This window comes from Hyperolius riggenbachi, chromosome 1, assembly GCF_040937935.1.
Source record: "Hyperolius riggenbachi isolate aHypRig1 chromosome 1, aHypRig1.pri, whole genome shotgun sequence".
Lineage (NCBI taxonomy): Eukaryota > Metazoa > Chordata > Amphibia > Anura > Hyperoliidae > Hyperolius > Hyperolius riggenbachi.
Window position 1 is genome coordinate 571,625,066 of NC_090646.1, and position 27,724 is coordinate 571,652,789.

Sequence of the window (27,724 nt, forward strand, 5' to 3'; positions counted from 1 at the left end):
TCTATAAGGCGCCCCCATTTCTGCATTTGGCACCCTTGGCATCCTATAGAAACATTGATGAGGTCATTAGCATTTCCCTATTGCAGTGATGTGCTACAGACACCTAGCTCTCTAGAGCACTAATGGCATCCGTGTGCTGCAGCAATCAGTGCCCCTGCCAGTTCCTGCAACACAGCTCAGCTGACCCGGCCGCCACCACATGCCAATCTGCACGTCACATCCAAATGTCCCTTACCTCTAATGCAGAACTGCGTCGCTAGCCCTGTTTTAGGGGGGCACGTGCCCCCAATCTTTCCTGGGGTGCCACGGATCTCCGCCCGGCTGCCCCCTCTGTCAAGACAGCGGCTTCCTCCAGCCGCCGCGTCACTGACACTCGTCTCAGACCTCAGGATCAGGCGGCGAGCCGGCGACCAATCGTGCGGGCGCTAGGACCCAGCGCCCGCACTGATATGCGGAAGTGACATCACTTCCGCATATCGAGCGGGTGCGTCCAGCGCCCGCTCGTACATCTGGTCGGGTCGCCGCTGATCCTGAGGTCTGCTGAGAGGTAGGGGGGGAGCGGCGGCGGCTAGAGGGGGGGCCTCCCTGTCACTCACTCACTCACTAAAGGGGCTCCCTGGCACACACTCACTCCCTAAAGGGGCTCCCTGTCACTCACTCACTCCCTAAAGGGGCTCCCTGTCACTCACTCACTCCCTAAAGGGGCTCCCTGGCACGCACTCACTCCCTAAAGGGGCTCCCTGGCACGCACCCACTCCCTAAAGGGGCTCCCTGGCACGCACTCACTCCCTAAAGGGGCTCCCTGTCACTCACCCACTCCCTAAAGGGGCTCCCTGTCACTCACTCACTCCCTAAAGGGGCTCCCTGTCACTCACTCACTCCCTAAAGGGGCTCCCTGTCACTCACTCACTCCCTAAAGGGGCTCCCTGTCACTCACTCACTCCCTAAAGGGGCTCCCTGGCACGCACTCACTCCCTAAAGGGGCTCCCTGGCACGCACTCACTCCCTAAAGGGGCTCCCTGTCACTCACTCACTCCCTAAAGGGGCTCCCTGTCACTCACTCACTCCCTAAAGGGGCTCCCTGTCACTCACTCACTCCCTAAAGGGGCTCCCTGGCACGCACCCACTCCCTAAAGGGGCTCCCTGGCACGCACCCACTCCCTAAAGGGGCTCCCTGGCACGCACTCACTCCCTAAAGGGGCTCCCTGTCACTCACTCACTCCCTAAAGGGGCTCCCTGTCACTCACTCACTCACTCCCTAAAGGGGCTCCCTGTCACTCACTCACTCCCTAAAGGGGCTCCCTGTCACTCACTCACTGCCTAAAGGGGCTTCCTGTCACTCACTCACTGCCTAAAGGGGCTCCCTGGCACTCACTCACTGCCTAAAGGGGCTTCCTGTCACTCACTCACTGCCTAAAGGGGCTCCCTGGCACTCACTCACTACCTAAAGGTGCTCCCTGTCACTCACTATCGGGGTCCCTGTCACTCACTACCTAACTGGAGGCGCCTGTCACTCACTAGCTAACCTGGGGGTCCCTGTCACTCACTACCTAACTTGGGGGGGCTACCATATTAAGGGGGCATTCTGCCTATTTATGTGAAATGCTGTCTATTTATGTGCCTCATGACTTCTGAATGTGTCTTGTTGGGAGCCTTATGATTTGTTGGGGGCCTCATGATTGCTGAATTTGTCTTGTTGGGGGCCTCATGATTTGTTGGGGGCCTCATGATTGCTGAATTTGTGTTGTTGGGGGCCTCATGATTGCTGAATTTGTCTTGTTGGGGGCCTCATGATTTGTTGGAGGCCTCATGATTGCTGAATTTGTCTTGTTGGGGGCCTCCTGATTTGTTGGGGGCCTCATGATTGCTGAATATGTCTTGTTGGGGGTCACATGATTGCTAACTGCGAGACTTTGGGAAAAGCTGAATCCTTATCATATGAGACAATAGCATTAAACCTACTTTTTTAGCGTTTTAAAACAGAAAATAAAACTGGGAGGTTCTAAAAAATTGAATACATTTTTCAGGAGTAGGATGGATGAAATTGTTTATCTTCACAGTTTATTTTCAACTTGGATTTTCCATAATGTTCATGTATGAGTTAAAACGTTTGTACAGTATTTAGTTTAAATTGCTGTTGCCACTTTGCGATAGATACCGGTAAGTGACTTTTGGGTTGCAGTTTGGGCACTCGGCCTCCAAAAGGTTCGCCACCACTGTCCTAATCTGATGTCCCACCATTGCTAGGTTCATGTAAATTTGTCTCCACCCGTTACCACACCTATATTCTGGTCCATGGCCCACCCATTTTTGGTGCGGCGCGATAAGCACGCCGCACAACGTGATCGTCATATTTTTGGCACGCTAGCTGCAGTGTGCTGAATTCTGCTGCCTACAGTATGTACAGTATACGCTGTTCTCTAGTGCTTGCACTGTGTGCTGATTTACCTCCAGTGTGTACAGTGTAAGGTGTTAGGCCCGGTTCACATTAGCGGTGGCCGTCCGGAATCGCCGTGCCGGAGCCGGACCGCTTGCAGAACGGACGGAACGGACGCACGGCAATAGCAATGAAAGCCTATGCGTCCGTTCACATGCGTCCGTTCTGCCGGACCGGAGCCGGACCGGATCCGGACCGGATCCGGACTCCGGCGTCCGTTCCAACATGCGCTATTTTTTGGTCCGGCTCCTCCGGCAGCCGTATCCGGGGCGGAGCCGGACTGCACCATCCGGCCAATGGAAACCAATGAGAACCGGAGAGCGCACAACACACTGGCTACAAAAACCGGACGTTCTACCCCACTTCCTATGCATTTTGGATGGGGACCACATGGGCCCAGCGTTCAGGTGGGGCAGCAGCGATTTCATGCTGGAGCTCTAGGCAGCAACATGTCTGATTAGTCTGATAACGAGGAGGCGAACAACAGAGAATTCCCAGGTATACGAGTAAAAAATGCCTGGATCCATGGTCCCAACTGCAGTCTCTGTATCCACGGATGGTCTCCACACGTCCACCTGTCTCCAACAATGACCCCAGACCCTTCTGCTGACCTCCCAGACCCCAGGTAATAACAGGTTGTTATCTCCTTAAGAAACCGGATCCGGACCGCAACCGTGTTCACACCGCACGGAAACCGGATGCAAACGGACCGGATCCGGACCGGATCCGGATAGGAACCGTACGGATCAGGTCCGGTCCGGATACGGTGCGGTCCGGACATCCGGTGCGGTTTTGACAAAACCGCAAGTGTGAACGGGGCCTTACTCTGTGCCTTTATTGATTGTAAACCAGCTGTATTGTATGCTGATCCCTGCTACTTTCAGTATGTACAGTATTAGCTGTAAAGCCTGGTACACACATGCAATTTTGATTAGCCAATTTTAGCTCTGTTCATAAAATTCATTGTCTGTTGGCCCACTTACTGCACGGGGGTGGGAAATTGGGGGTCAGTGATTGACCAATCAAAATTTTATGTGCGTATACATCTTTGATTTATGCCTATACTGATTGTAAATGATCGAAATAAAGGACAGGGGGCTCCGTCCAATATTTCGATGGGCAGGCCCGTTATCCGTAGCTTACACCGCTGCTAAGTTCATGTACATTTGGCCCCACCCATGGCCACGCCCACTCACCGCATGGCCACGCCCATTTTTTTGCCGCGGCGCGCCGCATGTACCTCCCCTCCTGGTGCCCACAGGTGCCACTGATCTCCAAGGACCCTAGAAACGCCCCTGGAACTGTCTATTAATAATAATGCTCTCTGTGAAGAGACAACAGCTCTATAGGAACTAGGCACACAATACATTTCTAGAATACAGATAGATGATGTCAGATTAGTTACTGCTGTGTTTTGGCAAGGGTGCTCCTGCCTCTAGGAATGCTTAGCGGCTGAACACAGCATCACAGCATCTGAGATAGATGTAGCTGGAGGAAGCTCTGATAACTGGGTCAGATGCCTCTCTTGAAATACTCAATCCAATTGTGTGCCAGCAATGACAGTGCATTTTGGCTTTCCTGAAATGCCAGCTCTAAAAAATGGAGACTATCCTCATCCCATATACACTGCAGAGCTATAGCTCGTATATTTTCCTCGGCTTCTACAGAGGAGGGATTGTAAATTGCTGTAGGGTCATCAGAGTCCAAATCCATCCGGTGTGAATACCGATATATACAACAAGCCTTGTTGTAATGATAAGTTAGTCTGAAGGACAAAGCGGTCATAGTCTTGTCCTTTTCCACCATCCCCACCAGCATTCAGATCAATGGCAACAGGCACATTAGTAGTGGCCTCTCTCCTTTCCCTCCTAGCCCTCTCCCAGTCAGCCCAGGTCCTCACACACATCTCTCCATCATTAGATGGGGTGTTATGATTGAAGAGACAGAAGATTCAAATGTGTCAGGAGCAATAACAATCTCGGTGGCATAGCTGACAACATCAGTTTAGATACACAGAAACATTTTATGGCTGTCAAACACACAGGAAACACCTCAAGAAATCCATTAATTCTAATTGTCCCAATCTTAGGATGTTAACACATCCCCTGTCCTGTCGCTCTAAAAATATGTTTGTCTAATTATAGCCAAGTGGTGGGATGACATTCCCATGGAATTGTGGGAATGCATTTTGTGCATCACAGCTGAACCACAGCGCTGGCATGTAGATCTAGGCCAAACAACTCATTCATCTCTAGCCAAAAAGTATGAGGTTTAGGAATACATATATATGATAATCTTATACAGCTTTAATATGCTTCAGGTAAATATTGAAGAATCACAATATAATCCAGTTATGTATTTTATTAAAGGACAATTGAAGTGAGAGGGATATGGAGGCTGCCATATTTATTTACATTTAAACAATACCAGTTGCCTGTCATCCTGCTGATCTGTAGTGTCTGAATCACACACCTGAAACAAGCATGCGGCATATGGAGTCAAACTTAGGTCAAACATCTGATCTGCATGTTTGTTCAGTGTCTATGACTAAAAGTATTGGAGGCAGAGTATCAACAAAACAGCCAGGCAACTGGTATTGTTTAAAAGGAAATTGATATGGCAGCCTCCATAATCCTCTCACTTCAGCTGTCAGTTAACAACACAATTAAATGCAATTTAAAGTCCAACACCAGACACAACATGGTTGTAGCTTACGTCAAATACATAACTTAAAGATACCTGGTCAGGAGCCAAGACACTGGCCAATTATTGTACCACAGACTGACATGGTTATAGACTGCACTCTTTTCAGACAGATTCAGTCTGTTCCCTGTCCCTTGAAGTATGAACAGCAGAATTATGTATTCCAGGCAAAGCAACAGCTCCAACCACAGGGCCTCAAAGGGAACCTGGAATGAGAGTAATAAAGAGGCTGCCATCTTCATTCCCTCATAAACAATGCAGGTTGCATGTCTGTCATGCTGAGCCTCTGACTTTAGTCATTTTTGAGCCTGCTTACAGGAAGTTCACAATGGTTGCCTCATCAGTGTGCTGCTGCTCTTCTCGCTTGTATCAACAGGACAAGCCATATGACATTATATAAATACTGTGTAATAAAAAAGACTGGCGCTGTAAGAACATTAAAAAATGTAAGGCTACTAAGCTATGTATTTCAGCTTTATTATTAATATTATTGTGCTAGACTATTAAATAAATCATTGGGTTATTTGCAATAGTAAGTCAAGTGTAAACAAACCTTGAGCAAATGCTGAAGTAGTTGGACAGCACAGCCAATTAGAATCTTCTTTCATTGAAATGCAGAAAACTGTTGGGTCACCTGGGTGACTGTTCTGTTTTTCTTTATATGATCTTGATAAGGGCCTGTTTCCACTACACGCAGATTGGATGCAGAATGGATGCAGACTCCAATGAATGCCTATGGGAAAATCTGCATAATAAAAATCGCGTTTAGTGGAAACAGGCCCATAGACATTCATTGGAGTCAGTTTTTCTGCATCCAATTTGCTTGTAGTGGAAAAAGGCCCTAATGGACAGCATGTTGGTTAAATGGCTAATAATCCAACTTTACAGTGCTACATCAGCAAGTCATAGGATGGTTAGTGTTAAAGAGACACTAAAGTTTCCTAAAAATCATGTTTTTAATTAAAAAATGTGTTTAACATCTTTGCCCTACCTAAACCGCCACATCCCCGCTGCTGAAATCTATCTAAATCCCCCCTAACTCCCCCCTCCTTCTCCCCCGCAAAATCCACGACTTTCTTGGTCGTGGATTTTGCTGCTGTTGGAGGCAGAGCTATGAGCCGCAGCTCTGCCTCCATGCCCATCTATCAGCAGCGGATCTCCGCCTCTCCCTGCCCCTCTCAGTGAAGGAAGACTGAGAGGGGCTGGGGAGAGGCGGCGATCCAGGCTGACAGATGCGCTGAGAGGCAGAGCTGCGGCTCATAGCTCTGCCTCTCACGGAAGCGCTGCCCGGATTGCCCCCCGGGGAGTTTGGGGGGATTTAGTTAGTGTACATCGGCGGTTTAGGTAGGGCAAAGATGTTAAACACATTTTTATTAAAAACATGATTTTTACGAGACTTCAGAGTCTCTTTAAGTGTAGTGGGTGTAGGAAGGTTAGTGTGGGAGAAGGGATTAGGAGACTAGTTAGGGATTAGTTCAATGTGAGCATTATGTTAATAGTATAATATCATTAACTAGCAGACCCAAACCCATTTAAAAACTGGCTCTAGGGTCTGTGTTTCTCGCCACCACCACCACACGTGCGCGCACCCGACACGCACGCACACCCGACGCACACACGCACCCGACACACACACGCACACGCACCTGCTGCGGCCGCCCGCTCACACGCCCGCCCAGCTCCCTGGCCCTGTCCTCCTGTCTCTGTGAGGCTGGGTCCGTGCTGCGCACATGCGCAGTAGCATAAAGCACGGACCCAGCTACACAGGGACAGCGTGACGCAGGGACACAGGGGTTTTATTACAGAGGATATAAAATTACTGATATAAATAGTATTGGCTATTATTACCGTATGTTTCAGACTATAAGACTCTCCGGACGATAAGACGCACCCAGGTTTAGAGGTCAAAAACCAGGAAAAGTATATATATCTTGGGGGCGAAAAGGTGATTCTTATGGTCCAATTAATAAAGTACTTATTTGGCAAACTCATTAGCGTCAATTCTAAATGTATGCATGTCTTCTGCCACTTGTTGGAATGGGAAGGGGAAACAGCTTGACAAGTATGATTAAACATATTACTGGCAGTGTGTGACTGTCCTGGCATGCACTAACCTATTCTAATAACATTATTCTCTTCCTGCTATGGGCACACTGTGTTATCTGTTTTCTAGCACCTAGCTAGTGATGTACTAAAAATAAGGTGAGAAAAATAACATCAACACTTGGTGAACGGTTATTTTGAGTACCTGCTCACTTCCTATGAATAAAAGAAGTGACAAATAGTTTACCAACAGAAATAGATAAGGTGAAAATCATAAGCAGAGACGTTTTGTTCATCTGGTCAGATATGTCATCAAATGCCAACTAATGGAATCTAATCATTTAGCAAGTCATATGACCATTGTAATGCAACTGTTATCTTTTTTACTGATTTTTACTATTCCTTAACCTAATCCTACTCTCACACAGAGTCCTCTCTATACCGATGCCTTATGCTGCGTACACATGATGCTATTTCCTGTCCGATCAACGGGAATCATTTGATTATTTCCATCATGTCCGATTTGCTCCCGTTCAATAGCAGGATTCGATTTTCCAAAGTTATCACAGGAAAATTAATCCCGTTATGCACATACAATGCGACTTCCTGTCGAATTACCTATAGATCAGACGGGAAATTGCATCGTGTGTACCCAGCATTAGACCTCCTTCTACCAGTGCCTAACCCTAAGACCTCCATCTGCTGATGCCTAACAGTTAATTCCCCCCTCCCGCATAACATCCCTCCCGCATAACACTTAACCAGCCCTCCAACCTTAACCTACCCCGATTTGCAGCAAAGAAGGTAAATTTTGCCGCTCAGAGGCGTCCAATAGAATGGTGGGTGCCGAGGCAAATTGCAACATTGTGTAGCCTATGGTGGCACCCTTTTTTGGTAAGGGCTCCTGCACCATTTTTTCCTGAGTCACACACACACACACACACACGTACACACACACACACACACACGTACACACACACACACACACACACACACACACACACACACACACACACGTACACACACACGTACACACACACTACACTACACTATACTGAGCCCATGATTCAGTGACACACACAATTCAATATTGAAATCTGCTGCATTACTTACTACAGACTCTGAGCCAAATATTCTACTTCCTGTGTATAGCAGCAATAACTTCTCTCTGTCATTCAAAAGTCAGTAATTACTGGATAGGCATGAGAAATGTACAATATGAAATTCCTAACAGACATGCTCTATATTCAAAACACATCCTACAACTTTGAAGATACTTTTGAACAGTTTTGATTTGTAGAACTCTGCACCGCTTCAAAGTTTATTCATAATTTATTGTAGTAAAATACAAACATTTAAAAAGAACTGTAGGACCCGAAGTTATCGAGTCCTGATCCCTATGAATTAAATTATGTGTGAGTGTATGCACCTTTAAAATGAACCCAAGGCGGCCCTCGGGTCAAACAACAGATACTTACCTAAGATGAGGCAAGCCTCTGGATCCTCGCCCCTACCACCTCCCCCGAACACTCTAAAAGATCCAGGGTACACAATAGCAGAGAGCCACTCAAGCATGAGGAGAAGCGTGGCCCAGATCTGAAATCTGACAAGCTCTTGTTGGTTTCTTTCAGGGGTCCATGAGAGGCAACAAGGGTCTGGATCCAGAGGCTTACTTCTTCTTGACCCAAGGTTTGCCTCAGGTACACTTTAAGCACAATGAACATTTCAGTGTATCAAATGAATCCTTTCTGGTTGCTTTGGTTGACCGATGCCAATAAAAATTTACTGCACAGTTGTCTGCTAAGCAGCCTGTTCTGCCCTATGGACAGGGGAGGAGATGAGCAGGAGCAAGCTGCTGTGGGAAATGACTGAAGTGATTGGGTATATTTTTGTAGTATGTTTAATCACCAATAATTAGTCTATGAACATGGGAGGTGGGGGGGGGGGGGGGCAACTATAAACATGGGAAACATTCATTTTGGATGACCAAAACTGCAGATGTGTGTGTGCCTTTAGAGATTTCCATGGTGTCAACACTAAAGCAGAAAATGTGGGCGCCCGCTATCATAAGAAACTTGGGCGCCAACCATAGGCGCTATTGTGTGAAATTTGGACGCTTAATAAATAGCAAATTTCACACTATGTTGATCCGCTGTGCGGGCAGTAAAGTCTTGGCTAAGCTGCGCACTACTGTGGATGTGCTTGGCCTGCAGCACGCCTCCTTGATTGTGTCGACATGGTTATGAGTCTTAAAGTGAACCTGAGATGTTCGCATAGCGTTTATTTATACTTACCTGGGGCTTCCTCTAGCCCCCATGAGGCCCATCGCCTCACTCGACATCCTTTTCAGCCCCCCCCCCCCGTTCTCCGGTAATCTGGCTGGCCACGCTCTTCTGCAGGGATGGGAGTGCGGCCGGACTGGCGGCAACTGACCAGATTACCAGGAGTCATTGTGCTAGAACACAGGGGCCAAAGAGGGAGGTCATGGTCCTCATGGGGCTGGAGGAATCCCCAGGTAAATATAAATAAGCCCCAGTGTATCATGTCAAGTACACTTTAATGAACTGCACATGCCCAGAATGCTCTGAGTCACAGGAGAGTAATCAAGGAGGTGCACCTTTGGGCCAGCATATGTGCAGTACTTTATTGGGCTTCACAGCAGATCAACAAAGAGGACCAGGAGGATCTACAAGACTACGAGGGCTGGAAGAAGCCCCAGGTAAGTAAAAGCACACTCTTTATTTATGACTTGGGTATCCTTTAATGCATTTCCGTAACATCGAAAAAAACAAGAAAACAGATAGGGGCACAATATAATAAAAAAAAACTGCAAAGAAAAGTCATAAAAGCCCCCAAATAGACATGACAGGTGGGTTGTTTTGGCCTTTCGAATCAATTTATAGGTGCATTAACCGTCTGAATCAACAAGACTCTAAATCCTGCATTTAACAGCCATGAATTATACGTATCACATTTATATGTCACAAGGAAATTAAAATGGCCGTTCGTTAAAAGAACCCAAATTGAACAATGTTCCTTGGAAACCGCTAACAGGAAATATCTTTTTTTCTCAATAATGAAACCTTCTCATCTAATACATATATGGCTGAGCGCCAGACAGCCTCTCTAAGTCACCACAATGATTTGCCACTAATTTAAGATGTCCCCTATAAATTTCCTTTTGGTCCAGCTCCACTTTCGCCCCGTGTTGTTGACTGCGCATTACTTTTCTTTCATTGTCAGGTTTCATGTAGGAATTATTGCTGGTAAAACGACAGCAATATGGAAGAGGGATTATCATAAAAATAAAATGTCAGAAATCCTCCATCTGATTTGTTTTTATCTTGATTGTAATGGTATGGGATTTAAGTGCTTCAGAAAAAAACAAGGATTAATGCACAAATGATAGAAAATCGTTTTAGCTCATTGCTGCATAAGTATATTTCATTCTTGCCTGGAATATTTCCATTTTTATACCTTATCTCGCTTTTCCAAGGAGAAGCTAAGTCTACTCAAAGGAATAAAACACAAGGGCAACCCAATGATCCTGCTCAGTTACCAGTGGAGTCAATTACTGTAACCTGCAGTACATTTTAGATTGAACGGAGCTGATCTTCAAGTGAAATTCCAGCTGAGTTTTAGAAAAAAAAAAAGAAAAGGAACTTATATGCAGGGGAAGAATTTAACAAGTTTTATTGCCGATCTCTTCCTTCTTTTCTGTAACTACTGAGTGCAAGTTTCTGCCAATGAACAGACGATATGATTTACAGATTAATTCAATATAAATAGCACTTTGTCTCCTTTCTGTACCTATCCCATACACATGGTGATTTTCATTTCTACTTCTTGGCAGATTCAATCACTTCGAAATAGACTAAATGTATTGATCAGATAGGACAGAAATTCTAGCGTTGCATGCAGGCCGGATTTATACTTTTAGTGCTCCTGGGCCAACTTCTTTGTTCCTCCCCTTCTTTGTGCAGCAGCACCCCCTATTCCATGTACAGCCTCCCCATTCCATGTGAACTATCCATGTACAGCAGTCCCTCTCTTTCATGTACAGCTGTCTTGAGCAACAGTGCCGCTCTTGCATGCATTGTTCTCCATTTGTAGCCTCCTTCTTCAATTTGTATCCTTCTCTTTCATGTCCAGCTGCCCCTTCAGACTGCAGCCAAGGCCCAAGCCTTTGTGGCCTTTTCAGTATTCCAGCCCAGGTTGCATGGCATTGAACAGTGCAATGCTACAGTTTGATTGATTTTCAATAAATGACCAGCTGGGATTGATGTGCTGTGTGTGAAAGGAATTAATTATTTTCTGAATTGATTCCAATCAGCCAATCAGAGTGGAATTGATACTTATGGAACTTTGGGAGGAAGTCTACATGTGTATGGCCAGCTTTTTATAGGCAGCCCCCTGCTTACAGACAGAGTGCGTTCAGGGATGTTGTTGAGCCGCTTGTAAGTAGGGGTCTGCCTGTACTGACACTCTTTGATTTTTAAACAGTTAGGGTTGGGTCTAGCGTTGACTCGTTGAAATTCGTAACGTCGTTCTGAATGCTTCGGATGAGAACCTGAATTTTTGCCATATGTGGACCGTGGCAGGGGTGTTAACTCTCCTTGTTGACGCCCCTGGCCACCATGCATTATGTTGCATTCCAGCTCTCCAATACTTTCTCTTTCCATCTGTGAAGGAGGAAGTGTCGGAGAGCTGGAATGCAATGCTGGAGCGCAGCAGCCAGAGGTAGTGACATGGGTGAGGAAACACCTCCTGCCACAGTCCACATATGTAAGGTTCTAATCCAAAGCATTTGGAGCAATGTTCGAAACTTGATTGTGTCAATAGCAGTCGGGTCTCAACCAGGCCAGCTGGAGCGTTAGTGTATCCAATGTGCTGTACTCACTCCAATGGCCTGCGGGAGATGCTCACATTGAGTGTAGAATAGAAACATGCCTTACAGTACTTTCACTACATAATATAGACATATGGCAATGGTAGGGATTAGATTGTGAGCTCCTTTGAGGGACAGTTAATGACTATATATATATATATATATATATATATATATATATATATATATATATATATATATATACACTGTACAGCGCTGCATAATATGTCGGCGCTATATAAATACTAAATAATAATAATAATAATCCTCAGATATGGCAATGCATCCATTAATTAACATGCAGGCTAGTAATGCCCCTTGCAATATCTCAGCATATATTCCCATATAAGGTGCAAACAGATGGGTCCATAGGAAACCTATCCATTGGTTCTACATATCCATTGGTCTGCTGCTGTGTGCTCCAGGAAACAGTTCGGTAGCGGACCTAGACCTCATCCTAAGCCAGGTATGTCTACAGTCTGTCCCGGGGGCCAAATGTGGCCTGCCAAGCCTTTTCTGGGGTCTCCCAAAGCTCTCTAGAGTTGTTAATTCCCTGTGGCCCTCAGGCTGTAGCTGCGGACCACATGCAGGGGCCACCTTGTTTTGCTTCTCTGTCTCCCCCTTTGTTCACCTGTAGGTTATCAGCTACTACTGTAGCAGTGGCAGCCACTGATTAGCAGCTGCCACTGTGCCAGCAGCAGTAACAGCCACTGATTAGCAGCTGCCACTATGCCAGCAGCAGTAACAGCCACTGATTAGCAGCTGACAGTGTGCCAGCAGCAGTAACAGCCACTGTTTAGCAGCTGCCGCTGTGCTAACTGCACACGGTATATGGGTTATTTCCCATGGAAACGTTTCATTTTACAAAAGGTCACAGTTATAGTGTACGTAGTGTACTGGCAATCAGCAAACATCTATATATATAATAGAGTAAGTGCCTCAACCTTCAAGCAAGAAGAAGAAGAAGTAGCGCCCTGCCCCCAGGGCCGGACCAAGCAAGAAGAAGGGGCTGGTCCAAGCAAGAAGAAGAAGTAGTGTCAAATCAAACCAAGGGCAAAGAGGGATAATTTGCATATTCAGTAGCAGTGCATTGTGGGTAACCACAAATGTTCATTTATAGCTGAATTATTGCAGATTTGCTTCTGTTTTAAGAAGGAAAATTACACCAAGCTTTGCTTTTTTTAGTAGGAGGGCTTTTTGGTCTCTTTTATCCTCCTGTACATTCTTAGTAGTTTGGGTCACCCTGAGCTGCTTGGTCTAAGCCCTATCTCATACAGCCGTATCAATCCCTGCTATGTACTGATGAGGACCAAATGTCTGAAATAGGCTGTCACATGTGGGTTTGGTATGACTGTGTAAAACTTAAAGCTGTAGGCTTGCTTGACTTACTAAAGGTGAAAAGGAATAATTTGCATATTTAGTAGCGGTGTATTGTGGCTAATCACAAATGTTCACTTATAGCTGAATTATTGCAGATGTTCTTTTTTAAGAAGGCAAATTACACCAAGCTTTGATTTTTTTTAGTAGGTCTTTTTGGTCTCTTTTATCCATCTATACATTCCAAGTGGTTTGGGTCACCCTGAGCTGCTTGGTTACTCTGTTGTACTGGTCCAAGCCCTATCTCATACAGCCATATCAATCCTTGCCATGTACAGATGAGGACCAAAAGTCCCAAACAGGCTGTCACATGTGGGTTTGATATGGCTGTGTAAAATTTAAAGCTATAGGCTTGCTATACACCAGTGGTTCTGGATGCTTGCATGACTTACTAAGGGTAAAAAGAAATTATTTGCATATTTAGTAGCAGTGCATTGTGGGTAACCACAAATGTTCACTTATAGCGGCATTATTGCATATTTCCTTCTGTTTTAGGAAGGCAAATTACACCAAGCTTTGCTTTTTTTAGTAGGAGGTCTTTTTGGTCCCTTTTATCCCTCTATACATTCCGAGTGGTTTGGGTCACCCTGAGCTACTTGGTTACTCTGTTGTACTGGTCCAAGCCCTATCTCATGCAGCTATATCAGTCCTTGCCATGTACAGATGAGAACCAAAAGTCTGAAACGTGCTGTCACATAAGGGTTTGATATGGCTATGTAAAATTTAAAGCTATATGTTTGCTATATACCAGCGGCTCTGGATGCTTGCTTGGCTTACCAAGGGGGAAAAGGGGTAATATTTAGGAGCAGTGCATTGTGGGTAACCTGTTTTAAAAAGGCAAATTACACCAATACAGTGTGTGCGGCATTGCAGGAAGTGACGAATGTGGAACGCACAATGAAACACGGAAGAAGTGAGTCATTCCCGCCCGCTGCCTCTTACTAATAGTGGCGGCTGCTACTGTGCTTAAGCAGAAGCGAGAGCGCACATGGGGGACCCAGGTGAGGGGGGGGGGGTTCCTGCTGAGCTTAAGCTGGAGGTAGAGCACACATGGGGGACCCAGGTGAGGGGGGGTCCTGCTGAGCTTAAGCTGGAGGTAGAGCACACATGGGGGACCCAGTTGAGGGGGGGGCCAACCCCCCTCCTCGCCGCTGTGCCCAATACCCCCTTCCTGCCCTCTTATGCGGCGTATGCTACGCCGCGGGTCGGCTAGTTGTGTTTTATTTTGCTAGTCTGGCCCCCTAGTACTCTCAAGAATGGCGATATGGCCCTTGGCCTAAAAAGTTTGGACACCCCTGCCCTAAGCCTTACTATGAGAATAGCATGGATGCCTGCGCAGCAGAATGGGCTCTGTATTCACAGTGAGCTTGCAGAATTCACTCAGAATGACAGCTATGGCAACTGGGATGCTCTTCATAAACCTATCTTGGGAAAGGTGGTCTGTGGTCTTTGTAGATCTTAGTGGTCCTACTAATATCACCACTAGAATCACCACACACACACACAGTTTCGAATACATTCTCACTGTGAACAGTATAAGGGAAAATACTGTTGCATGGCAGGACATGCTGTATTTTTGAAGATTTAGTGTACTGATGCAAAGCATAGTACCATAACTGCTGCGAAATCAACTAATAACACAAGTTGGCTAGCTTCAGTTCATGCACTGCAATTAAAAGCCTTCAGATGTACTACCGTGTTTCCCCGAAAATAAGACATTGTCTTATATTAATTTTTGCTCCAAAAGATGTGCTAGCTAGGGCTTATTTTTAGCAAATGCCTTATATTTCTATCAGGAAGTGTCTCTCAGCAGAACATTTCTTTTTCCTTTGTAGTGTGCTGTCCCTGGATTTGAATGTATGCTACTCTACTGATCAGACACCTGCCCTGTTGGGATGACAGGGCAGGGCAGGGATTGCACACAGCTGGGGTGATAAGACTGGTGCACAATCGGCACTGCACTACAGTTTCCATGCTTGCTGACCGCCTCTTCCTCCTGTGCAATGTACTGATTGGCAGATATCACAGCTGATAACCTTGCTGTGGGCTGGGATGACGGTGCCCGATTGCTGGCCACTTTCTGCCTGCCTCTTCCTCCTCTTTAACTTCCGGTAGGGCTTATTTTTGGGGTAGGGCTTATTTTTCAAGCATGCTCGAAATTCCAGCTAGGCCTTACTTTCAGGTTGGGCTTATTTTCAGGGAAAGAGGGTACAGAGATGCATGTCATCAGCAGACTACAAGCATGCTTGTCTGGGAACACTTACATTTATTCTAGCGCTATACACATTAGATTAATGAATTTGTCTCCCAAGGTTTTTCAGCTAGGTCAGACAACAATCCAATATTTGCACATGGCTCCATCATTCTCAAGGGCCTAGCTTGCTGGGAGGATTAGCAAATTTCTAGCTTGAATTTTCCTAGCCATCTTTTTTTAAAGCTAAAGAAATGATGACAGTGTGCTTCCTCCACAAGCCTTCTTAAAACCTCATCCCACGTGCTGCTGGCTCATGTAGTATAGGATGGCTAAGTCTGTAATTGTGGGCCTCCAACACCAACCCATGTGATTCTTGGCCTTAGGGGTCTTCTGCAAAATAAGGGTGGAATGCCACTCCCACCTAGTAAGTCATTCTTGTGTGACATTAAGGACAAAGGGTTCATGCCTAGGAAGAACGATCTTGTATAAACCTTGCTTGAAAACCCCTCACCAACTCTCTACTCTACGCTGCCATATTAATGTGAATTCTCCCATTAGTTCATTGATCTACAGCAAAGTCCCTAATATCCGGCACAGGCGAGGTTTGCTGGATGCCAGATACATGTACTTGCCAGTTGCTTGAGGCAAAAATAGCACAACATCAGAACAGCAGAATGTAAGTGAATGAATGATAGTACTGTTTAGGGGTGGAGCTTAGCTTGGCTCAGCTGTCCCAGGTAATACCAGCCTGCACTGGACATAAGGAGTTTAAAAGTCCTGGTGGGTGGCATATTACTGAATACAAACATTTACTGGTGGTCATCTCTAATGCTAGGTACACACTATGAGATTTTCTGGCAGATTTACTGCCAGATCGATTAATTCTAATATGTCCGATCTGAACTCTGGTCAATTTCCGATAGTTTTCCAATCGAATTTCCAATAGAAGTGAATAGAAACCAGTCAGAAATAGATCGGAAATCGATTTGAAATAGATCGGACATGTTGGAAATAATCGATCTGACAGTAAATCTGCCAGGAAATCGTCCTGTTCCACCAGCGGTGCACTCCAGCGTGGTTACATTCTGTAATCTCAAGTCAGTGACAGTCGCTGTCACTGGCTTGAGATTACAGAACGTAACCACGCTGGAGCGCACCGCCAGCAGAACAGGAAGCCGGGTGATCACCTGACCGGAGAGCCACGAGAATCTGGAGGCTGGCCGCAGCATTGTTCTGAGCGGAGCCTTGCCGCTATTGCAGTAGCAGGCTTGTCGCGGGATAATCGGGATTACAGCAAGATTATCTTCAGTGTCAGCGCACGTCTGCTCCTAAGTGCACTATAACATCTATCACGGGCTGATAGCGCCCATGTAAGTGACTGCCTTTGCGCTGAGGTAATTGTCTACATATAGTACAAAATGAGCCATTATACATAAAATGAATATAGCAAAATGCATATACAGTATATATATATACAGTATATATATATATATATATATATATATATATATATATATATATATATGTCGCAGTCATGTGCGTGCTGGGTGCACAGGGGATGTGGACGGCATGCAATACTTCCTTAACACCCGTTATTAAACGGGCGGGCTATCTGACTAGTATATGTATAGAATTTTAAGAAACCATGCAATGTTGCAATTTTTTAGAAAAAAATTTGAAAAATTAGAGACAATCACAAACTGGTATATGTTAAATTAGCTGTGATCTGCTCTGGAGACTTACACTTTTGAATGTTGTAATTATGCATACAGTAGCTGAGAATGGACAATTCTGTAGACTAGCTTGTTCCTTTATGGACATCAAATGGCTTGGGGCTTAAAGCGTACCTGAATTCAGAACTTCCTCTCTCCACTAAAAGATACACAACAGCATAATAACCTTTAAAGAAAAACATTTCTTTGTTACAGCTGACACAAATCATGCAATAAATCTGCATTGTGCTTTCATAGAAGCAGACATATTTTTAACATCCTGTGTTTACAAATTAGCCGCTCTGCCATGGCAGAGAAGAGATCACATTACAACTTGTGATTAGTCACAGATGAGGGGGAATTAGACAGGCTAAACTCTCTAAATACATACAGGGTGCATTTCTCTATGTTTACCTTTACTTCCTGTGCAAGAGTTCAGGTCCACTATAAGTGACATTTTCCTTACAGCAATAGAGTCTGAGGTTTAAATCTAATGCTAAATACACACGGTTCGTTCCCGCATCGAATGCGCCGCTCGATTCCCGACGAATCGATTATTCCCGAACATTTCCGAGCGCATTTCGATGATTTTTAGGTCGATTGCCATGTAAAGTATGGCAAATCGACCTAACGATCCATCGAACCGCGAATCGGACATGTCGGAAATAAAAGAATCGACGGGAATCGAGCGCGGAACGAACCGTGTGTATCCAGCATAAGTCACAACCTACCTGTATGGAGTTGATATGTTTTCCATGTGTTTAGTGGGTTTCCTTTCGGACTCTCTGATTTCTTCCCATATCCCATAAACATACTGCCACTGGACCATGGGACAGATTTAATATGGCAGACATTAGATTGTCAGCCCCTCTAAAGGACAGTTTAGCGACATTAATAGTTCCGTGTACTCTGTATTGTGCTGTGGAAAATGTCAGCGCTATATAAATGCATAATAATCTGTTACTCCTCCGTGCCAGTGCAGAGATAAACATGGCATAGCGGGTCACCGCCTGTGCCTACCTTTATCCTAAGCATCATTCGAGGATAAGAGGGATCGTTCAGCAGCCAGATAATTTCCTCTCCATCTAATTACTATGGGTAAATGTACTCTTGTGATTACAGCCTATGAATGTACAGCTACTAATGTCATTTGCACACACCCTCACAAACAGGGACAAAGCAGGGAATGTTCTGTGTCATTTTGTTTTCATTTACCTGCACACCGAGATTACAATCTAGAGTGTGCATTTAATATATACACAATACACATGAATCATAATAGATCAGCATTTGCAGAATATATATATCGTATAAAAAGCATTTGTCATTATGAAAGGGAAGGATTAAAAAAAAAAAGGCTCAGTGGGGAGGAAAAAAAAAAAATCTGCAAATGTTGCAATACAGGGGCGGAACCTCATCACATCCATCCCTGCCAATTTCGCACTGCCAGTAGGGAGAAGCATAACCATGGCAACAAGCTGTACCAATCCTACCCACACCAATGATGCTCGCAGACTTAACTGTCAAATATTCTATGCACATCATGTAAAATAGGTCTCTTTTTTTTTCCTCTCGCTTTTACCTTTGTGTATCTCGTTTCCGTGGCTACATGTTTATGCAAATGAGAATTGTCACATTTCTGCCTGACTGATTGATCGCTGAATTTCTTTTGCACCTTAACCGCGCAACGCCGTGCCTTCTGCTCCCCAGACTGCAATTTAATCACACAAATTAAATAATGTAACGACTACGTCTTAAAATGAGCTTGATGATAGCATCCTGCATAGTCAAATCTGGCTGCAGCCCATCCATGCAACACCAGCCAGAGGGCAGCCACACAAAGGGGGCTAAATTATGGCTGATTGTGGATTTTTTTATTTTTTTTTAAACAGGAAAACACATTGTGTGCTTTGTTGCACCTATTGAAAATGTAGATTGCATTTTACTAGTGTTGTTTTATGCATGGTTTTACAGGAATATCTTACAGACAGCATTTTAAATCCAAGAATACACAAAAATATTTTTCTATTAATAGCGAAGAGAAAAAGGGCAGGTTGATTAATTGCTATGCAGATTACTCGCTTCTTTATTATTACGGTAAGTAGCGCTACGGTACAAAAAGGGGCTTCCTTTAAAGAATAAGTATCTGCAGGTAGCATTGTCACACTCCTAAGGCCAACGAGCCTGCCTCTGTCCTGTTCAGTCATGGCCACCCGCCTGTCCTCTGAACTGGTGGCAAAAGGCCATTCACTCAACAAAGCTCACTCTGTAGATTGTATAAGCTATAGGCTTTCTATACACCAGCAGTTCTGGATGTAAGCCTGGCTTCAGGGGCATAAAGAGATGATTTGCGTATTCAGTAGAGATGCATTGTGGGTAAACACAGTTAATCACTCAGAGCTGAATTATTGCAAATACCTTCTGTTTTAAGAGGGCAAACTACACTGAGCGTTGGCTTTTTCGTAGGAAGGCTTTTCGGTGTCTTTTAGTCCCCTATACTTTCCTAGTGGTTTTGGGTCACCCCAAGCTGCTTGGGTATTCAGTTATAGATCTTAATCATTTACATTTAAGATTTTATGATGTATACACTGCAAGCAATCCCATATTCTGCGCAGTATGTTTATTCTCATTATTCAACAGTACCAAGAGATCTACGGTGATGTAATGCCCATGTTCTCAGCATGTGATATCTGTACTAGGGATAATCAATATGCAAATCATTTCTTCCTGTATTCAGATTTCATGTAAATTATATGCAGCTTGCAATTGGACCAATCAGAATAACTTCTTGGTAATTTTTTATTGGCCCAAATTCAAGCTGCATAACATTTACCGGTACATAACATTTGAATGTTAGGAGAAGTTATTTGCATCTCCAGGGGTTACTTTTGAGGAAATCAAGGGGGTACTTGGGCTTGGTAGTGTTTATTCAGTTTAACAAATTTTGAGTTTTATAAAATAATAAATCATAGATCAGCAAAAGGGGATAAGTATTTTAGTTCATTATGCGTAGATCTAGTTAAACATTAGGTGTCTGAAAACACTAGGTGTACAGGCGGTCCCCTGCTTACAAACAGGCTACATTTCAGGAGTTTGTTTGTTAGTTGAGTCATGTGTTATTATTAGGAAAATGTGGATAAATGATCTACTTTCAGACAACACTGGATTTGGAGATACAGTATGAGCTATGTTGTTGTTTTCAATCTGCTTTTAATTTGTTTAATACTACAATACTGTAACATGTAACTTCTACGAATGTCCATGCATTATCTGCATATGTGTTAATAGAACCTTAGAATAATATTATGATTGCTTTTTAAAAAATCTATTTAAATAGACATGTTTGTTACACAGCACTTTCTGCAATTCAATGAACAACTCGCATCTTTCACTGTCCCTCAATATAGTTTTATTTCAGAGGGAAGCAAATAGGGAAGCAATAGCCTATGGTGTAACTGCAGGGATGCTTATGCTGGAACTGCATACAGGCCCATGAGGTCAGGAGGTCCAAGAAAATATGCTTTTCTAAATGATATTCTGTATACCACAAAGCAGCATTCTTCTTTTCTGCACAGCTATTTCCATTGTGTTTGCTACTTTATGGTTCTCTTAAATAGTATGCACATCTTTTTTCAATATATCTTTTTTTTATTATTGTTTAGTACAAAAATACAAACTATTTCAAAGGAGAATTTCAAATGTGGTGGCATTTCCACCTGTTGGTAGGGCCAGCAGATTTGGCAAATAAAAACATTCTTGCATTGCTGCTGTAGCAAATAAATGTCATGACACGAGTCATATTGAGGTTCGCAAAGTGGCAGTAAAATTTGACTGGCATTTTCAAAAACATAACAACCAATGACAAACTGTGCACAATTTCTTTACAAGCTTTCAAAACTTTAAGTTTCTTCTTCAGGTGTGTTATAGAACTCGATCAGAACCGAACCATGACTGATACAGGACCACCGGGGTCCAGCATTTCTCTGAGAGACAAAGGGCCATATGCAATTCGCTTTTTCACCTGAGTTTTCTCCCAGGTGATATTTTCACGACTTATAAATAAAATGCCTTTTAAACCACCAGCAAGCAAACAAATACTCAAAATAACGTGACTCAACTTTTTCACCTACCTTTTGGTACTTTTTCCATTGCAAAGCGCTAAAACGTTATTTTAAGTCGAAGATAAAAAAAATTATCTTCTAGGAGACAACTCAGGAAAAAAGTGAATTTCATGTGGTCCAAAGTCTCTATCCAAATGGAGCTTTTTAAACCCAGTTATGACCGACCATTTGCCAGTTAATGTAATTAGTTATAAGATTTTTTTTTTTTCATTAGCATTATACAATTTTTCCATTTCCTTGTTTACCTTGTCTCAATTTTTGAAAAGTTTTGCTAGCTTCAAATTTAAAAGGAGCATATATCAATGATTTTTACTGAGACAAAATTTTTTTGGCCCGTTATTTAACAGGCTTCTGAGCTACTGATTTATAAATATGCCCAGCCCTACCATCAGATGGCGCTCCAAACAAATATGACATATACATTTGCAAAAATAAAAAAATCCTTATAAAAAAATGTATTACTAAACCTAATAAATACTATTCTCTCTCTATATAAACTCCTAATTACAGCCATTCCTCAGTGTTTCTAATAGAAGATGAAATATATGATTGCCAAGGGCTAGGTAGTGGGAGGTGTTGTACTGTCAGTAACTAAGAGGTTAAGTTTACAAAAAAGACTTGTGGCAAAGAACAGTAGAGTGTTCCCTTTTTTAGATTATTTGGCATACTAAAAATGAAAGTTTGTACCGTTTGTTTTTTTCATTTAGGTATACAAATGAAAGTTTCTCTTCAGTCGGAACATAGTGGGGCTATAGCGTAACCCTCATTTTTTTAAGGAATTGCAGCCATAAAACTCTTACCTGGAAAAAAACAGCTTTTGAGTGCAGGGGATTGGTATAAAAAAGTGCAGGGTGTAGCTCAAGAAGGTATGGTGAATGGTCAATGATATGTTAAAGCGGACCCAAACCAAAGATTTTTTTAATTAAAAATATTGAGTTGCACTACTCTGACACATACAAAGATAAATAAACACTCCTTCAAACCTATGATCATTTCAGTGCATGCTTTTCACCCTTCTCTTTTCATAACTAGGATTATACTGGGGGCAGCCATTAGCAATTCCTCCATTGCCAGACATCATCTACTCCACCAGTTTGCCGGAAAAATCTCGGCAATATGAAAGGAAGGGAGGGGTTCCTCCAATAAATTTAAAATATTTTATATTTGTCATCATGCAGCTGAAAAAAGGCTGCTATTTATTATTATAATTTAGAAAATAGATTTCATTTTTGAAATCTTGTATTTTTAATTTGGGTCCACTTTAATCTGGTTTGCATGCAAACGTAATGCATAGTGTATGTAGCTTTGAATTGGGCCAATCAAATTCAGATGGAAGATAATCTAATTGGCCCACTGCTGGATACATTTTGAATTACATTCGCATACAAGCAGGAAGTCCAATAAGAACAAGCATTTTTTTCCTGTAATTTTTTCACACACTATGCGAGTCTGCATTTAAAAAATGTAATTTTTTTTCCTGTAGAGGAAAATCCCATTAAATTGTGAACCATCTCACTGGCTAACATTAGTTTTCAACTGCAAAGCGATTTTGCATGTGGGAAAATGCATGTGATTTTGCAGAGTGCTCCCAGCCTTAGCCTCTGCCTAGCATGTGCCTCTCCAGACTGCAGGTACTGTCACCGGGAGCAGGAAATAGGGCGCCGGCAGCTAGCGGACAAAAAGGGTGCCGCCATTCACTCCCATAATAAATATCGTTTAATGGGCGCCGAACAGGAAAAAGGGCACCGGAGATTATTAACGCTTTATAACTACACCCGGTGATTATTAACGTTTTATAACTGCGCCCGTGACAAATCACCTTTACAAATATATTAAACATATCTATCGTATGTAACTAAAACGTTGTTTAAAATTTTATGACTTACTGTTTGTAAAACATTATTATTCACATAATAAAGCAATCAGTAAGTAAATCGTAATATTTTTTTACAGTCACTATTTGTAAAACATTATTATCCACACAATAAAGCGATCACTAAGGGAGTGTCTTAGGGTTAGGCACCACCAGGGGAGTCTTAGGGTTAGGCACCACCAGGGGGTCTTAGGGTTAGGCACCACTAGGGGGGTTTTAGGGTTAGGTACCACCAGGGGAGATTTAGGGTTAGGCACCACCAGGGGGGTCTTAAGGTTAGGCACCACCATGGGGGTGGTTAGGGTTAGGCACCACCAGGGGAGATTTAGGGTTAGGCTCCACTAGGGGGGTCTTAGGGTTAGGCACCACCAGGTGGGTGGTTAGTTAGGCACCACCAGGGAGGTGGTTAGGATTAGGCACCACCAGGGGAGATTTAGAGTTAGGCACCACCAGGGGGGTCTTAGGGTTAGGCACCACCAGGGAGTGGTTAGAGTTAGGCACCACCAGGGGGTGGTTAGGGTTAGGCACCACCAGGGGAGATTTAAGGTTAGGCACCACTAGGGGGGTCTTAGGTTTAGCCACCACCAGGGGGTGGTTAGGGTTAGGCACCACCAGGGAGGTGGTTAGGGTTAGGCACCACCAGGGGAGATTTAGGGTTAGGCACCACCAGGGGGGTCTTAGGGTTAGGCACCACCAGGGAGAGGTTAGAGTTAGGGACCACCAGGGGGGTGGTTAGGGTTAGGCACCACCGGGGGGGTCTAGGGGTTAGGGATAGGTACAGGGAGGGTTCTGTGTGAGAGTAGGGTTAGGTTTAGTTGTACTAAAATGTTAGTAATATTTAGTATTGTTTTACTACAGTTATTTTTTATTGTTACAAACAATATTTTCAGATTTTATTACATGAAGAAACAATAAATGAAGGTTATACACAAAATTATACAATTATAATTATTATACATATATTATCATTTTTTAACAAACGTTATTATAAGTTTCACTTTCAAAAAAGGGAAGATTATCATTTTTACAATTTGAGAACTCATACAGATTAGTTAATGTTTTTTAATTTGTAAAACATTATTGTAAACGAAATTCAACACAATTTTTTTTATAAACGTTATTGCCACTTATCGTTTACACCCCGCGCCCTTTTTTCCCGACGCCCTTTTTGTACGTACGCCTGTCACCAGTACTTACTGTAGAGAGGGTGATTGCTGTCACACCATCGCCACCTGGTGGTAACAGAAGAGTCCTAACCTTTCAGAACAGTTTGCATCCTGGAAATACTTGTAATGTGATACACCATTCAGTTGTTGTAACTTTATCACAGGTCTTTTATGTGACAGATCTATGATAAGTTCAAACACCAGGAAAACTGTCAACCAGTATTAAAGAACAAAAGGGTAAAAAGATCTGGAAGAGAAATAAATGAAACCAGATTGTGGTACTATAAAAGCTACAGATTTAGGCCTCTCTCACAGTAGGACGTTGCGTTTTGATGCAACGTTAAAGGCACAACGCAAATTACAACGCAACGTTGCGTAAAAGTCGCAACGCAACTTCATGCCCCGTTATAGTCGCATACAGTAGCGCATACACGCAATGAAAAGTATGTTTCCAGGTCATTACTGAGCATGTGCAAACAGACCACCGCAGTTAATAACGTGGATAACGCACAGCATGCAGCACTTTCTAATAACGCTACACGTTACACACAAACGCAACATGTGCACTGTGAATGTCGCACAGACTTACTATTACTGTGCGTTAGTCTTCGTTGAAACATTTTCTAACGCGCGACTTTAATGTCACACTGTGAAAGAGGCCACAAAGGACAACTGTAGTAAGAAGAATATGGAGGCTGCCATATGTATTTCCTTTTAAACAATACCCGTTGCCTGGCAGCCCTGCTGATCTATTTGGCTGTAGTAGTGTCTGAATAACACCAGGAACAAGCATGCAGCTAATCTTGTCAGATCTGACAATAATGTCAGAAACACCTGATATGCTGCATGCTTGTTCAGGGGCTATGGCTAATAGTATTAGAGGCAGAGGATCAGCAGGCTAGCCAGAGGCAACTAGTATTGCTTAAAAGGAAATAAATATGGCACCCTCCATATACCTCTTACTACAGTTGCAGATAATCATTCATCTTCTGTTTAGAATGACTTTTGCACTCTGCAATTAAAAAAGTTCCAACAAGTATATGGAAAGGTACGGCCAGTTTAGTTCATTTTCTGGCTTGTTGGGGGGTTAAAAGGCATTATAGTTATAATGTGAATATATCACCTAGGAAAAAACATAGGAGAAAGAGTAAGTTGGATCAGGCCCATAGTGCCCAAGTTTTATAATACTTAGGAAGAATTAGGTCTCCTTTATCTGCACAGTTATGAGGGAGGGTAGCAAGTTGTGGTATTCTACTGCCTTCCAAAACAGTACATATCGTTCATGCGCCGGGGCAGTTGGGCGTGGGGCGTGCCGAATGACAGCTCTCCCTGCTGCCACTAAATTCCCCTGTGGCGTTAAATATTATTCCCCCTCCGAGTTGTAGAGGGAGATGTAATTCTGAGTCTGGCAATGGCTGTATCCTTGAATTACCATAACGGGGGGGGGGGGGGGGGGGTGCAGCAAAGCATTGGTGCAATGACAGTGCCCAGCTTTGGTGCTCTGCACTAATTGCCAGCTGCCAAAAATAACTGCTTTATCCAAAACCACCAGTGTGTTATCCTATGAGCTGCCCACATTAGGGCATTCAAGAATAACACTACCTGCAGCATTCAGGGTCCAGCAGCCAGTCTCATGTGACTTTTGTGTGTACAGATCATAGCATTTCCATAGTGGAGATCACTGGGTAGGTGCGTTCATTAGAGATGGCCCAAACGGTTCGCCAGCGAACAGTCCCCGGCGAACTTCCGGTGGTTCGCGATCGCGGTGAATCGGGAACTTTTCCGGAAGTTCGGTTCGCCCCCATAGTGCATCATGAGGGTCAACTTTGACCCTCTACATCACAGTCAGCAGGCACATTGTAGCCAATTAGGCTACACTCCCTCCTGGAGCCCCCCCCCCCCCCCCCCTTATAAAAGGCAGGCAGCGTCAGGCAGTGGACTCATTGTGCCTGCAGTAATTAGTGAAGGGATAGCTGCTGCAGACTCTCATAGGGAAAGCTTAGTTAGGCTCTTGTAGGCAGCACCTCAACAGCTCTTTTGAGAGCTAATCTTGTTCTTGTGATCTATTTTTTTTGTGTGTGTGGCCCACTTGCATTATATACAGCCTTGTCAGTCAGTGTCACTGTGCCTGTCTGTGTGTGACAGGTGCACATGTAATACCCATCACTGCATATACCTACTACCTGTTGTATTCAATTCAGTGCACCCACCTATCTACGTGAGCGCACGCAGTGTGACTGTGCCTATCTGGTACCTGTCTGTGTGTGACAGGTGCACATTGTAATACCCATCACTGCATATACCTACTACCTGTTGTTCACTTCAGTGCACCCACCTACCTACGTGAGCGCATGCAGTGTGATATACCACTCCGTGCATACCTGTTCACTGCACCTGTGCGACTGACTGCACATTGTATTAGTCAAGTCAGTGCATACCTTTCACTTCATCCCCCCAATATGGACAAAACAAAAGGCAGAGGCAGGCAACCTGGCAGGTCTGTTCGAGGTCGCGCTGTCGTGATTTTGTGCGACCCGCGACCAAAGTACAGTGTTCAGAAGAAGACACGTGCCATCAAACCCCAATATTGTCAGGACGTAGTTGACTATTTAACACAGAACACCTTATCTTTCTCAGCTTCCGTACAGAAGCGTGACATATCTATCTCCTCCTGCTCTGATTCTGGCATCCCACTTAACACTCAGTCGGCCGCCACCACCAAAGTGCCATCACCCCAGGGCTCAGCGGTGTGGGAATTTTTGTGTGTGTCAGCCTCAGATGAGAGCTATGCCATCTGTACTCTCTGCCACCGAAAATTGAGCCGTGGAAAGACCCGCGTAGGGACAACTACCTTACGAAGGCACATGATTACAAAGCACAAACTGCAATGGGATGACCACCTGAGGGAAAGCAGCACACAAAAGCAAATCCACACACTGCAGGGGAAGATTATTTCTCAAAAAAGGCTATACCCAAACTGTACCGTGATGTTGAAAGGCAAGTGGTGTCATCTTTGGCACACAGCGTTGGGTCAAGGGACCATCTGACCACGTGGTCTGCAAAGCATGGTCAGGCTTGCCCGAAGACTAAGTCAGTCCCCACACACAGCATCTCTGCCTGCACGCCGTGTGACTGCCTGCCCAAAGACTAAGTCAGTCCCCACACACAGCATCTCTGCCTGCAGGCCGCTTGACTGCCTTTTCCGCCACC

At 44.1% G+C, this 27,724-nt stretch overlaps 2 long non-coding RNA genes across 2 annotated transcripts in view; both read right to left on the bottom strand.

The window, feature by feature from the left end:
• The window catches only part of LOC137557658 (uncharacterized), a 35,409-nt gene extending 17,875 nt beyond the window's left edge, over positions 1 to 17,534 (bottom strand). The window contains exon 1 of the long non-coding RNA XR_011029606.1: positions 17,386 to 17,534. This is a non-coding gene — a long non-coding RNA (uncharacterized lncRNA). The remainder of the gene's footprint in view (positions 1 to 17,385) is intronic.
• Positions 1 to 27,724, bottom strand: part of LOC137557669 (uncharacterized) — a 204,695-nt gene that overhangs the window by 121,572 nt on the left and 55,399 nt on the right. The gene's annotated exons all lie outside the window — the stretch shown is intronic.